This window comes from Anser anser (genome assembly GCF_964211835.1).
Source record: "Anser anser genome assembly, chromosome: 27".
NCBI lineage: Eukaryota > Metazoa > Chordata > Aves > Anseriformes > Anatidae > Anser > Anser anser.
The window spans coordinates 7,409,956-7,416,871 of record NC_139748.1 but is presented as its reverse complement, the minus strand read 5'-3'; the positions used below and the strand labels follow the sequence as shown (position 1 = coordinate 7,416,871).

The 6,916-nt window shown below is 57.6% G+C and overlaps 1 long non-coding RNA gene across 1 annotated transcript; it reads right to left on the bottom strand.

Moving 5' to 3' along the window:
• Positions 1 to 1,381: 1,381 nt before the first annotated feature.
• LOC310887281 lies at positions 1,382 to 6,458 on the bottom strand. The gene is made up of 3 exons (XR_014575700.1): positions 4,717 to 6,458; positions 3,719 to 3,815; positions 1,382 to 2,052 (listed from the first exon to the last, which is right to left on the bottom strand). It is a non-coding gene; the product is annotated as an uncharacterized lncRNA (long non-coding RNA).
• Positions 6,459 to 6,916: the final 458 nt, after the last annotated feature.

The window sequence follows — 6,916 nt, the reverse complement described above, 5'->3', positions numbered from 1 at the left end:
CCTGCACTTCTCACGAGGGCTGGTGCACTTGGCAGAGGTGAGGAGGTTGGAGGTGGGATAAATCCATGCCTGAGGATTTAAAGAAATCCCTTTGGCTGGCTACACAACCACCAAAATGTATTGCCGGTTGGTAAACTGAGGCAAAGAAAGGTCCCCAGCTGGATCAAAACTATTAAAAAAAAAAAAAAAGACCAGGCAAGGCTGAGTGTGGACTCATGAACACACTCAGAACCAAATCAAGCAAAAATTTGACTTATTTCCAAGCCACATGGTGCTGCCCAAGCTGTCACACTGTGGATGGTGCCAGTGATGGGAGCAGAAGATGCCACAGGCAGAAGCGAGAAGCTCTGGCTGCGGCTGCATTTGTCTCGCCTTTCATAATGGCAGGGACCAGGTGGAGGCTGATCCAAAGACTCAGACTCAGAAAAAAACCCAAAGCCCTGTACTTTTCCGCCGCCAGCCCGAGCAGCCAGCATGGGCAATGGGAACAGGCTGGATGAAAGTGGAGCATGTGCGTGAGTAATGTCTCTCCTGGAAGTGCAGTGCCCCGGAGAGCCAGTGAAGGGCTGATAACACGGTCCAAGACAGACGCATTTCCATAAACGCTTGAGCAGCAGCCTATAAATAACCGCCTGAATTTACCGCTGCTCTCATGTGACCCTGATCCCTGCATTTTCGGCTGCCATCTGTCACCATGGCAATGGCATCACAGGGCCACCAACCATTCATTCATAAGACTGGCTCAGGGGAGGGGGCCTGGCACAGGGGAGGCACCGCCAAGCTGCTTTAAAGGATGAAAGTTGCAGATTCGGGGGAGGAAAAATACAGGAGGTTTAACAGGAGCATGTGACGACCGAGCAGCCCTCCCCACCAGGGATGCAGCAGAGCCGCATTTCCAAAGCGCCGTGGAGGGTGCGTGCTGCAGGCAGGCAGGAGCACCTGCAAAACACACAGGCAGAGCTATGGGAAGGGAGGGCCGACAGCGGAGCATGGACAGACAGACATCTGCAGGGCACACAGGGATGAGTGACTCCCTCCCAGATTGGCCCCAGGAGTTTGGAGCACCATGAGGGTGCTGCCAGCATGGGGACAAGTTTTTGCCCAAAGCAGGGTGCACACGGAGGGGATTAGTGAGGCAAGTGAGTGCGGAGCTGCCGGTACACTCAGAAGATGGTTTTCCACCTAAGCTGTCAAGCCAACCTACATTCAAGTGATAATAATCTAAGGGGAAAATGCCCTCCAGTTTCTAAATATGTATTTGCCTGCAAAGCCACAGCCTGTCATGGCTCATTCACGGTCCAGCACTGCTAACACAGAGGGATAGGGACGGAGCCTGGCAAGGAGCGCCCGTCCTGGCTCAGAGCAGTGGAATTTCAAGCTCTTACGTAGCATTTTCCACCCGAGGATCCCAACTCATTTTGCAAAACCCAGCCTGCCTCGTAACGCTGTAGACTGAAGGGACTTGCTCAAGGTTCCAGGTGCCACAGCTGAGATCTATCCTTCACCCCTCATGGAGAGGCTCAAACACCTCTTACAAAATTATGAGCTCCTCTACTACAGGAATTGGAGATGTTAAGATGTAAAAGAATGCATCAGAGGTGCCAGGCATGGCTGTGATTTGTCCAAGTGTCATCACGGCAGGGCCAGCGCAGCCCCAGCAGCAGCAGGTGACATTTCCCCTTGGGCTTTTCCCTGCCCATCCCTGGGCAGGGGGGCACATTTGGGCCAGTGACTGTCACACCTGGGCCAGCACAGGCGTGGTGGCACTTCCAGGGGTCCCACACCCAGACCTCACACTTTCGCCATCCAAAAGCAGGCTGCTGACCCTGCAGGGTGTTGTGTCCCTGTGCAAGGGATGAGTGCCAGGCAGCCCCAGCTGGAAACATCAAGAAACATGGGAAAAAATGACCTTTAGAAGAAATAAATGCCATTTATTAGTGATCTCAATAAAACTCTCCCCTTGCCCCTCTGCGCTCACCTGTTGGCCACTTTTCCCCATGGCTGCAGATTGCTGGGGAGCTGGACTGACGCTTTTTGGCCTGTAGATCAAGTCTGAAAAACAAAAAAAAAAAAAGGAGAAAGGCAATAAGCCATGGCTGAGTGGAAGAAGGAAAGCACGCTGATTCACTCAGCCCCGGGGGAGAGGCATGCAGGGAATAAAGGGGACTGCACAATGGAAGGAAAAATAATAAACACCAGCACAGGCGCAGGAATGAGAACCATGTCTCGCTGCCCCTGGGCGAATGCTCCTAGCAGCGGGACAACACTCTTTAAAGTGCTGCTGCTCCTGCTTTCTGGTCTTAATTTTCTTCACATGCTTAGCCGCCATCGGATCAGATGCAGCCGAGTTTGCATTGTGCAACGGAGGGCGAATTTGTGAGTGCCGGGCCCGTCAGCGGCGCGCTGTCGGCAGCAGAAGGCGGGTGGGGAGCTGCAGTTTCCCACCCCCTCGGAGCACCGGGCTCAGCTCCCAGGTGGTTTTGGTGGTCAGTTAGAGAGGGGCCTGGAGTGATTGCAGCTGGGGTCTGGGAGGGTTTCGGGTGGCTTCTCCTGGAGCTCTGCTGCTGCTGCTGCTTTCCACCCCAGTCCTCCAGTTGCCCCAGCAGTGTGTCTTTGATGGATTTGCAGTGGGGCAGTCCCCAGCCGGCCCCACAGGTGGGTTTATGGGGAGGTACCCAGCACCCAGGCACTGCCCCTCGCAGGCAGCAGCACAAGCCCTCCCTCGTGGCCGGATCCAGCTCAGAGGCTGCTCAGGGGATCTGGGACAGTCTCAGCAGCGCCTGTGGCTCCCGGACCCATGGGGTCTTTGGACATTTTGTCCTTGGAAATGAAAACAAATCCCTTCAAAGGGCTGCTCAGCCTCAGATCTCCCAGCAAGGACGCTGCTGGCTGCGGGGCGCGTTCCCAGGGGAACAGAGACCTCAGCCTGCCTTCGGGCTGGCTCCTTTGAGAGGGGACGTGTCCCCTTCCCAAATCCCAACGGACCTGGTGTGAGAGGACACAGCCCAGAGGGGAGGGCATTTGCCACGTCTGTGCCTGATGCTGCGAAGACCACCATGTGTCTCATTCCTCCTACACTCATTTCAACCACGCAACCTGCCTGCCATGCAGAGCTAAAATTGCCCAAAAGTGCGGGGTTTACACCCCAGTGTGCATCCCCTGGGGGAAAAAAACATGCCCTGAGCACAGCCCCTGCACCACCACCACCCAGCTGGACCTCGTCCCCCACAGGGAAACAACCCCCAGCAGCTTGGCTCCCGGCACCCTCCCCTCCCAGCTAAGGAGCAGCAGCCAGATGCCACCCAGCCATCCCCACCAGTAGCTGCTGTCACCAGAAGTCACCCAGGAACTGCCTGGGGCTGTGATGTCGCGGCTGGCGGGGAGCAGCTGGGTGCGAGCCGGCCGCCTGGGGTACCCGCGGCCGTTGCCACCAGTGTCCTTCCCCACTGTCCCCAGCCTGGCACAGCCACTCCTGGGTCATGGGGGGACCCAGGGAGTGGTGAAAGCAGAGCTGCCAGCTTCAGACGTTTCCCACCGCATCCTGCAGGTTCCCGCAGGGCTCCGTGTGTGGAGCCCGCCAGCTCGTGTCGCACCAGCTGTCGTGTGATTTTGCCCTGGGTGTATTTTAAGCGCTGCCTTTGACGTCACGCCTTCTTCCCCATCTCCCCAGGATGCTGCTTTCTATATGTTTCCAGAAAAAATGGTCCCCAAATCTCACCTTCAGCTTCCCCCACTTGGGCTCTTCCTGCAGCATCACCAACACACCGACCCTCCGTTTTCTGCAAGTGCTGCACAGCCAGGTCACCCCTCAGCAGCTGAACAGAGATGGGGAGGAGAGAGGTGATATTTAATCTTTTGGGAGAACAAGGAAATGTGGAAAAACACAGGCTGAGGTGGCCTGTTCACCTGGCACTCAGACTCATGGCAGGAACAGTCCCTTGGCCCCAAAGGGTGAATGGGGAAGCTTCAGGAGATGGATCCACCCTTGCTTTCAGAGCTGGGTACAAGTGAAACATCCTCCCCACACCCCAAAAAGCCCCATGAGGAGCCAGACCCCATCCCCTCCATCCCAGCCACCCTCCTGGACTGGCCCCAGCCCCAAATGAGCTGTGTCCTGCCCTGCCAAGGAGCAAGAGGGAAAGTCCCTGACCACCTCCCATCCTGGATGGGAGCAGGATACGGCCATCTGGGGACGTGGAGGCAAGCAGGGATGGAGCAGTGTGGCCATTGCGTCGTTCCAGCAGCTGGGGCACCTTTCACAGCACTGCAGTGCAGGCACACACTGAGCTTTTTGCTCACACATCTTGTCCCAGAAACAGCCTCTGGAGATCATCGTCATCTGAACTGCAGGTCGCCTCCCACCTGAGCTGTTTGGGTAGCGCCAGGAATGATGGAGAGCAGCACAGGGCAAAGATCAGAGCTATTTTTCCTCCTCTTGAGAATTTTTATCTGCAGCTCTCTCTTAACAAATCCCACTGGATCTCAGTGCCAACACCAGTCACACGAGTGCCTCCGTGTCCTTTCTTAGGGGTGCCCAAGGTCGAGAGCATCCATCCCAGCTTGGGGTTACCCACTGCCTACCTTGGCATCCCTGCCCCAAAGAAGGCCCAAAACATCTGGCTGAGGGGCTATTTCCTTATCCCAGACCCCACGCACACCCCGATTTGTCTCTGAATCCCTTGGCCATAAACCCAGATGGGCATTTCTCCACCTCACCCGTGGCAGGACATCTCACAGCCCATCTGAGGTAAGGCAGAGCTGGGAGGGACTGGTGGAGGGGGAAAAGCAGGAGGTCTTGGGGTTGGGAGAGGTCACAGAGAGGACTAAAGCAGCTGATAAAAAACCCATCCCAGCGCCCCAGCTGGAAATAATCATCCACATGAAGACAAGCGGGTTTGGGCAAGCCTCTCCTCCCTCGTGCCCCCCAACCCTCCGAGCTCCCCACGCACGGGGTTTCACTGCGCTTTAAGGACAGCACAGGCCCCAAGGTATGTGAAACACTGCTGGAGAGAGGAGTCTGGATGCCATCCCGTACTCTCCCCGCTGAGCTCCCATTGCCAGCCCTTTCATACGGCAGCTCCCATCCACCCAGCGAGACAGCCGCCTGCGGGGCCGCTGCTCCCCGCCTCGGTGCAGAGGAGCCCGCGCCCATCAGGGAGAGCCGGGCTGCCCCTCTATAGCTGGCACAAGCGAAGGCATCTTCCCCCCGTTAACCCCCGCAGGGTCGATTCTTCTCTCTCACAGAGCAGCACAACAGGGCTGGTTGCGGCACAGACCCAGCCCAGCTGCAGCAGGGCGAGAAAGAGGAATCGGGCTCAGGAGAGCTTTCAGGAGCACTTTTGCCTGGGTAGCACCCCTGGGCTGAGCCGTGCAGGTCCAGCACGGCCACGCTGCCCCAGCCAAAGATGCAGGCTCATGTCATGAGCACCCTGCAGCGAGGCTGTGTTTGCTCCAGCTTTCCAAGGAGCTGGGAGAGGGGGATTTTCCTTCCCAAACCTCCTCACTGGGATGGGGATGACAGCAGGAGGCAGCTCAGCTGCAGGGAGAAGTGCCGCCTATGCAGCATGATGGGATGCAACCCTGGCTGTAGCACGGCTGGCCGTGGTGTGGGCTCTGGCTTCATACCTCCCTGCTCCCCGGGTGTTTCTCACTTCTCCTTCTTCTCCCCAGTTCCCAGAGCTTTCTGTGCCAGCTGCATGGTGCAGAGGTCCCCTGCCCGATGGGTGCAGCCCGGGGACAGCGTCTGTGCCCCATGCGACCCCCAGGAACACACCTCAAACCCAGCAACCCGGAGACCTCCCAGGGCATCCTCTGCCTCCATGCAGGAGCTCACCCAGGCCCAACCGCCTGCCGGTCCCCATCCCGTCCCCCCCGCTGCCCCACGGCTGTCAGCACGCAGGGCCGCTGCCAGGACAGCAGCGCGCTGCATTGTCCGGGTCAGGCCCAAACGCTGCCACCCGAGGGGAGCTTTGGACGCACAACAAAACTGGCAACACGAAAGAGACCCCGGAGGGGGGAAGAGACAAACAAACAGAGAAATAAACCCTAAAAAACAATGAATCTTTCTGAGCCGGGACAAATCCCATCGTCCCCGCTGCAGGGCTCGACCTCTGCTGACTGATGTGGCCACCACCTCTGAGAAAGGGACCGCAGAGGAATGCAGCCACATGGGGGTCCCCTGGGGGGGGTCGAGGGATGTTCGTGTCTGGGAGGGGGCTGGCACAGGGATTGCAAAACCTTTCATGCCCCATCCCCATCGGAGGCGAGTGCTTGTGGCCCAGTTTTGGCTGCAACACCTGCACGTCTCACCCCTGGGCAGAGCAGGAGCTGGGGAGGGGAGCTGCAAATCGAGGGGAGGGCAGCAGGATGCAGAAGGATCCTGGACCTGATGGGAGACATTTGCTGAGGATAATTTTATGGACATCTTAATCTCCCCTTCTCTTCATTACCTAGAATTTACAGCCCCTTCAAGAAGACGCTCAAAGCCGGAGCTAATGGCACAGAGCATGTAGCACGGACTCTCTGCAGCTGGGAAAGGGGGCAATTGGCAACACCCTGGGGCCAGGCTGTCCCCAGACACCAGGGCTCTGTGCCCATCTCTGTCAAGGGGAGCCCAGAAGGTCCCAGCCCCCATCACGCCTTCATTTCCCCATGAAGATGAGGACTTTCCTTTTCCAAACATCCAAGCTCAGCGGATGAGCCTTTGGCTTTGCACACTGAGCCTCCCTTTGGGTTGGAAATAGGGGCTGGTGTGCAGGGGATGGTGGGGTCCCACCTTGAGGAAGGTCTGGAAAGTCCATGGGAGGAAGTCAGCAAAAACAAGAATAAGACGAGCTGGAGGAGAGGCTGGGGAAAGGGAAGAATGAGGAGGCGGCGGCAGGGAGACAGACTGCACCGACCATCTGCCGCGGGCACT